Genomic DNA, 6,612 nt, shown 5'->3' on the forward strand with positions numbered 1-6,612 from the left:
AATAAATAAATTTTTTTTTTGGTCTTTTTGAGACAAGGTCTCCCTGTAGCCCCAGCTGTCCTGGAACTCACTATGTAGACCAGGCTGGCCTTGAACTCACAGAAATCCACCTGCCTCTGCCTCCCAAGTGCTGGGACTACAGGTGTGCATCACCACGCCTGGCTAATAAATTTTTTAGAAAAAGAAAGCAATACAAATGCTTCTCTAGTTCCAATGTCTTCACATCCCAAGAAACTAAAATACTGTAAGTCAAAATGTCCATAACATACCTGACTTACCAAGCACCCCAGGTCAGCAGCAGAGTGCTGGCTGTTCATCCTTATAGCTGTGTAGCCAACAGGGACCTGAAGCTTGTTGGCATCTCAACAGAGTATCCAACTCATATCACCAAACTTCAAACCTCAGAGTAGGATTTCTATGGAATGAGTGTCTATTCCTAGCATTGCGAAGCTGAAAATCCCAAGCCAAGCCACCCTAAATGGAAGGCAGTCTGTATAGAGAACATGGCAGGTACCATCCAGCCATCCTTTCCCATCTGGCTCACAAATTTGTCTTTGCTAACTCAAAGAAAGCATCCCAGTGTCGGCATCACTGGCAACTGTAATATGTGTGTCAAGTGTCAGGATCTACAGTGAGCACTAAGGCACATTGTATAGGGTAGCAATATGGGTATCATTCCCAGTTAATAATGTTGAACTCCTATGTTATGCAAGTATTGGCCTTGACCATGTCCTGGCCAGTAAGCAGGTGTTGGGGACTGAGCTGAAGTCAGTCAGTCATCCATCCATCTTCATCTGTAATAAAGTGAAAGGAAAGCAAGAAGGTGGACGGGGTGGAACATGCTGGCCCTTGTAGCTAAAATTCCTTCTGGAGAGGTGTAAACAACTACCCCCTCCCCACTTGGTCCTTAGGACAAACTAAGGTACAATTTCGCCAAATTTCAGTCTAGGAAACCAGTGAGTTTATTGGGCCTACTTACAGAGCACTAGATGAGGGTTTACTTACAGGAGTATGGGTGCTCCCCTCCTAAGGCTGCACTGGGAAGTTTTCATCCTAGGGTGCATGGTGATTTCCCCACAAAATGGCAAAAGAGCCTCCCCTCCGCTTCCTCCGTTTATGTACCCATAGCCCCTCCCCCTTGTGCAGCTAGAATAGACTGGTTGGTTGGGAGGTGTGGCTGACTCTCCCTGCCCCTCCTTTCTGGCAGAACATTAACAGTCAACAAGCTTAGCTGTGGTGATCCTAGGCAAGCTGGTGCACCCAGGCTTGGGAAGATGGCGTCTGTCCACGGTCTGTCTGTCAGAGGACAGTCCTAGGCAATATACCTTGACATTCACAGGGTCTATGCCAGGAGACCACAGGGGTATAGTCCATTAACTTGTCTTTTCCCAGGCCATCCTAGTTTCTTTTCTTTAGGACAATGTCTTACTCCAGCCCAGGTTGACCTGGAGCTTGTGATCCTCCTGCCCCAGCCTCCCAAGTGCTGATATTAGCGACATGTACCACCACACGCCTTCTTGGACACAGACTTGCATTTGGATGCTTGCCTCTGTTCACTTTGCGCCCACCCCCGCCCATCAACTGCTTCTCCCTATCCAAGTTTCAGACCCCTGAAGTCCACTCTCTGGTGTTTTGGTTCATATCTTGCAGGATGGTAGATGTTGATCATGCCCTCCTGCCTCCTCCATTCTCCCAGCTTTCCTCCAAGCCCAGGTCTAGTTCAAGGGCAAAGCATACTCTGGGTCTGTTTCAGCGGGTGCACTTGATGGACTCTTGTCCTAGGCTCAGCACAGTGGCCTTCTTTCCTGTGACACAAACCCAGAGGGAAGCTAACATCAGAGACCATGGTTCAGCAATACCTGGAAGGCAGTCCACTACCCCTGTCTTGCAGAAGGATGGATTTTAGTCTATGCCAATTCAGGGCCCAATCAGACAAGGGAGACCTCTAGGTATGTGTGTGGACATCTTAGGGAGTGGGATGAAGGGAAGAAAGGAGGAAGAGGGTTTCCATGCCTGACAATCTTGTTGCCATGGCACTCGGCACTTACTGGAACACGCGCGCACACACGTGAGGATGTCATCCTCTGGCCTTTTTCATCCATCCGTCTCCTCTCAGGGTTGCCGGGTCCTTTCTTTCCACTATCTTCCCCCTTTCTGGCTTTGTTCTCTTCTTCCAAGCTTTATTTCTCTCCCTGATGCCCCAGGTCTAAAACTACAGACACTAGTAGACGTTTCTTCTCTCCGTTAGCCACAGCCTCTTTCCAGGCACACCTGACAACTGATGGAGGTGGATACATGTTTCTCATTTAGAAGAGAGCAATGGCATTTTAAAAGGTTACTTTCCTTACAGTGAATTGCACAGCCCAGGGACAGACACCTTGTGAGTTTCTTTATTCATGAAGCTCGCTCTTCTTCCTGAGATTGATGGGTGGCAGCTCTTCTCTCCCAGCTTTCCTTAGATGTATTTACAGTAGCCTGTGAAGCACATCTTAATCAAAGGGGCCATGACTCACTGACACATCTCTGGAATATTACTGAGTAACTCATTAAAATGTTAATAGCTTATGTCCGGTTGTATTGATCTTGATGTCAACTATTCTTGGAATAACAAATAAACTTGATTTAAAAATTTTTCTCTTTCAACAATGCTGAGTGATAAGAAGGAGAGTCTGAGGGGAAATGAGCCACCTTGGAGGCCTCAGCAGAACAGGCATCAAATAGAGGGGGTTCCAGCAAACTACGTGCTGGAAATATCACTCACTGGATTTGTGGTTCATGGACTATGGTTTATTTTCCTTTTCTTTTTTTTCTAAACAAATCAATCAGCAACAGTGGTTTTGAATCCCTGACTTTTATATATCTCTAGCGTCCTGAGTGTTCTTAGCGGTGGGTGTAAGCCTGGGTTTGTAAGGAGCCCAGAGCCATTTGGGGTTTCCCAAGACTAAGGTCTAAAGTCTGTGTCCTCCTGTTTCTGCCCCCACACACCCTCTACTTTCCAATCCTTGATGAAGTAAAGGCCAGATCTCGACGACATTCCACCTACGAGGCTTTTCCAAGTTCAGTTGTGCAGGGGCTGTGGAGGGTGGACTCCTTCCTGCCTTCAGCTCCAACCTGATGGTCTCCTGCAGATGTTGCCTCCTAAAACAGGCCATACCCCATCCCTAACTGACACTGTTGATTTGAACTTCACATGCCCCTCCAGTGCTAGCTACCCAGGGCTTAGATTCCTGCCTGTCTCCTCCCAGGAAGATGAGTAGGGGATGAGGACTGTGTTTCTAGATTTCTCTTACCAGCCTTCATGATGGCCTTGCCAGGTCCATGTTGAGCAGATAGTAGGCGTGCAATTAAATAATGGTTGGTGGAGCAATTGATAACGTGCTTGCCATGTAAGCAGGAGGACCTGAGTTTGATCCCCAGAACACACACACATACACACACACACACACGCACGCACGCACACACGTACGCACACACGCAAAGGTTAAATTAATGAATGAAAAGCCTCCTAAAACCAAGAAGGATCAGATCTTAGGATACCTGGATGGAATTAAGCTGAAAAAGCCTCTACTAGGAAAAAGTAGGGGAAAAACAGAGGGGAAGCCCCCAGGAAACGGCTCCCACTCAGGACCAGAAGGAGGGATGTGGGGTACATACCTAGACCCCCCCCATTGCTGCCTGCAGCTCACTTCCAAGGGGAATATCCTTGGCATGAGTCTCTGACTCAGAAATCAAGGACTGTGATCTAAGGATGTGTTCAAGCCCCAAGTCAGCATTTCCAGAAAAAACACAGGCAACCAGAAGTGGCAAAGACCACTGACACACCACATCATTCTCTCGTGCCAGGGCCAGGCCCTGCTGGAACATTACTATCATTCCTGAGGATACTCTGTCCTAGCCCTGGCGGAGCTGATACCCCATCAATAGACCCATTCAGATGTGCCCTGTTTTACATGTTATTCTTAATAAACATTCATAGCACAGGCCATAATGGCCCTTTCAAGACTGCTGCTTTGAATGCGTGTTAACGACAGAGTACCTTTGTGTACTTACATATAAAAATACACTGGCCACCCTGTTGATACGCAGCATATATATTTATAAATATTTATCACCAAGTCATGGCTGACATTTCCAAAATGCTGCATTTGAACTAGACCTCGTTTTTTTCCTGTCTCTTAAGCTGAGAGGCCAGACGAGGTTAATTAATCCAATTTGGCCTAATAATGTGCAGAGTAATGATCTCCGTGTCCTGGGTTATTTGTCAAGGGGAGGAGCTCCCACAGGGACTTGAAGAGGAGGGATTCTGACTCCAGGCTGGGTCTCTTGCCAGCTGGGGGTGATGGAGACATGAAGGCAGCAAGGACCAGACAGTCCTGAGTGGAGTTTAGGGTCTGGACTTAGGTGATGATCCCCATGCAAGGGGACATTGTGGTAGAAGGAGCTTCTCTCCTGGGTCTGCTCCTGCCCCATGCCTTAGCCCCTGGCGAACGCACTGGTTACTCAGAAAAGACATTCTGAGCATACTCTTTATGAACTGGACTGGACTCTCTTGCTTTCAAGGCTGTGGTCCACCCATGAACACTGGCAGGATGTCAGACAAAACCAGGACAGAGTCTGTTAATGATCAGTCAACAGAAATTCCTGGTTTTTAAATGGCGATGAAGTAAGCTGGGGAGCTCAGTCAGGACAGTGCTTGCCTTGCAACCATGAGAACCTGATTTCAGTCTCCAAAATCTACATGAAAAGCCAAGTGTAGTGGTGGAACCTCAGCACTGGAGGAGACCAAGAGAGCAGAAGGAGTGAAAACAGGCAGATCTCTGGAGCTCACTGGCCAGCCAATCTCACCTAACCAGCAAGGCCCAGGTCCCCATCAGAGACCTTGTCTCACAAAAGATGGACAGCACCTGAGGAATGACACTCAGGGTTGACCTCCAGTGCACACACACACACACACACACACTGAACTCTTGAAATTAATGGTTTGACATCTTGTGTTAGATTGTTTTCACAAACCACTGTGCTGACCATGCTCTTGCAAACCCGAGCTCTCTCAGTTATCCTAGAAAGGATTTTCTGCTTAGTACATTTTGATTCTTACTTGGCCTCCTCTGTACTGGCAGACAGGAGACACTTCATCCAGGATATTTTGAAAGGCCTTCAAACCATATCTAAATGACAGGAACTATGGGCAACACGCCTACTCGCTTTACCTCTGCTCCACTGAGAGACACAGGCTTGCCTGAGGATGGTAGTGATCCCTCCTCCTCTCCAGTGACTCTCACTTGCTCTTAGGAATCCTATCTGCCAGCTTCTGTTCCCGGTCCCCTGGACATGGGGTGGGGGGGCGCTTCCCCCCCCCAGGTCACAGAACAGACTGCACAGATGACTGCTGTTGGGGTTTGAATGTGAGATCTTCTCACAGGATCATGTGTTGGAACACTTGGTCCCCAGCTGGTGGCGCTGTTCGGGAAGGTTGTGGAACCTTCAGGGGGTGGAGCCTCGCTGGAGGAAGTGGGCCTTTAAGGGTGGTCCTTGATGTTTTATAGTTCAGCCTCATTTCTTCTTTACTGCTTCCTGACGTAGGAGGACATGTGACTAGCTGGCCTCCTGGTCCTTCAGCCACGTCTTCGCCACCATCTCTCCCCGACCTCCCATCCCTGCCATGATAAAATGTATCCTGTCTAACTGCAAGCCAGAATAAACTCTTCTCCTTTAAATTACTTCTTGTCAGGCATTTTGTCCCACCCATGTGAAATGTGACCTAACAATGTTCATCCAGCCTGGGCACCTCCAGACTTGTCATATACAGTCTGAACTAGCAAGGTTTTCTATCCCACACCAACCCTCCCTGACACCCATGTCCACCACCCATTTTCTCCTTTTTTCGTTTTTTCAATTTAAAAAAATTTTTTTATTAGCATTGCTTTAAAAAAAAAAAAAAGCATGATTTCATTGACAAACTGTACAGGTTGGAGAATTTGGAAGGGGAATGGATGCCTAACTCACATTATAGCAACAGTGAGAAATTTCACAGTATTGTTGAAGTTTGGTAGCACAATTTTGTCAGTAACTAATACTCAAAATTTATAGTAATTATAGAGAATTGTGAATTTACATTCTAAAACACATTATATGGTTTAGGTTTGAGAGTTATATCAGTTTAGTTAGTAAATAAATTAATTTTTTTAACTTCCAAGACTATGATTTCTTTTATTATTTGCATGTATGGAAGTGCACCTGTGTTGTGCAGTGCCCAAAGATGTCAGAAGGGGGCACCAAATTCCCTGGAACGGAAGTTACTCATGGTTGTTAGCCGCCATGTAGATGCTGGGAATTGAACCCAAGCCCTCTGCAAGAGCAGCCAGTGCTCTTAATCACTGGACCATCTCTCCAGCCCTGCCAAGGCTGTGATTTCTACCTCCAGAAGTTCAATTTGGTGTTTTATATTGTCTGTAATGTAACTTCATCTATTTCCTCTTTAAGCTGACAAACCCCAAAGAGCCAGTCCATTCAGACTCAAGTGAAACCTAAGAAGTAAAATTTAAGTGCAAACCACCTCTCTCTGCATCACTAACAAGCAGGGGAGGCTCAGTAGCACCTGGAGTTTTCCAT

Source organism: Nannospalax galili, unplaced genomic scaffold (genome assembly GCF_000622305.1).
Source record: "Nannospalax galili isolate Female #2095 unplaced genomic scaffold, S.galili_v1.0 scaffold447, whole genome shotgun sequence".
Taxonomy (NCBI): domain Eukaryota; kingdom Metazoa; phylum Chordata; class Mammalia; order Rodentia; family Spalacidae; genus Nannospalax; species Nannospalax galili.